Raw genomic sequence first — 915 nt, 5'->3', positions numbered from 1 at the left:
AGATGAGAGAGAGCAGCACAGAAACAAATCATAATCTTAACACATACTCAAACTCCACAGTCTTAAAGTTTCATTGCAAGCTGGAAAGGAAAAGCCTACCCCAGGGCAGTGGCAGGTAATTGTGCAAGGAGGGAGATTCTCCAAGGCTCAGAACAGAAATTACATATAAATCGGTATAAGTGATCAGAAGCCAGTTTAAATCTGCAAGTGGCTCAGGACTACATTATGAGACGTGTTGAGCAGTTTAAGCAACAGTTAAGGGCAATCTGCATCTCTTTGGATGCTCTCCTAGCTTCAACTGCTCTCAGGTCCAGATCACTGGCGGCTGGACCCGATGATCTGCAAGGTCCCTTCCAGCCCCTCACAATCTATGAAAGAATGGATTTAGATTCTTGCTGCCTGTTCACTTTGTGAATAACAAAAAATGGAAATATTTTTGTTAACTTTCTGAATATTTATTTTCAGTGTCCATTCACTGAAGCCTGTTGTCACTGCCTAAGAAAGAGAAACCACACTGCTGCTACTACACTCTGGAAACGTTATTGTTACCTGAGTTTACTGGTGGGTCGTTACTCCTGGCTAAGGAGTAAGGGTTAGGGTCCCAATATTCGCTCACTATGTCAGCAACTAAACAGTTGGCCTCAGTCGAAGCAGGATCAGGCTAATTGCTAACAGTCCCAACAATATTCGTTGGAAATCATCCCTGGTGTAATTGATACTTCCTTTGGAATACAGAAAAGAGACTGCCCTGACTGCCACCTTCCTTCACCAAAGTACACCACATCCTAAGCTGCATGTCAAAGCATAGTAACTATTAGCTGTCCTCTCTCTCTGCTTTGACACAGCTTGTCAGGGAGCAGTCCAAACACTTTTGTAAGGGAAGGGATCACCACGCACAGCTGCTCAGGACCGTTT

At 44.0% G+C, this 915-nt stretch overlaps 1 protein-coding gene across 1 annotated transcript in view; it reads right to left on the bottom strand.

Moving 5' to 3' along the window:
* The window catches only part of TNFSF15 (TNF superfamily member 15), a 24,502-nt gene extending 23,811 nt beyond the window's left edge, over positions 1-691 (bottom strand). The window contains exon 1 of the mRNA XM_014523404.2: positions 550-691. The gene's annotated coding sequence lies outside the window, so the exon portion shown is untranslated. The remainder of the gene's footprint in view (positions 1-549) is intronic.
* Positions 692-915: the final 224 nt, after the last annotated feature.

This window comes from Alligator sinensis, unplaced genomic scaffold (genome assembly GCF_000455745.1).
Source record: "Alligator sinensis unplaced genomic scaffold, ASM45574v1 scaffold323_1, whole genome shotgun sequence".
NCBI classification, from domain to species: domain Eukaryota; kingdom Metazoa; phylum Chordata; order Crocodylia; family Alligatoridae; genus Alligator; species Alligator sinensis.
Note: the sequence above shows the minus strand (reverse complement) of the source record. Positions and strands in the feature narration are given on the sequence as shown.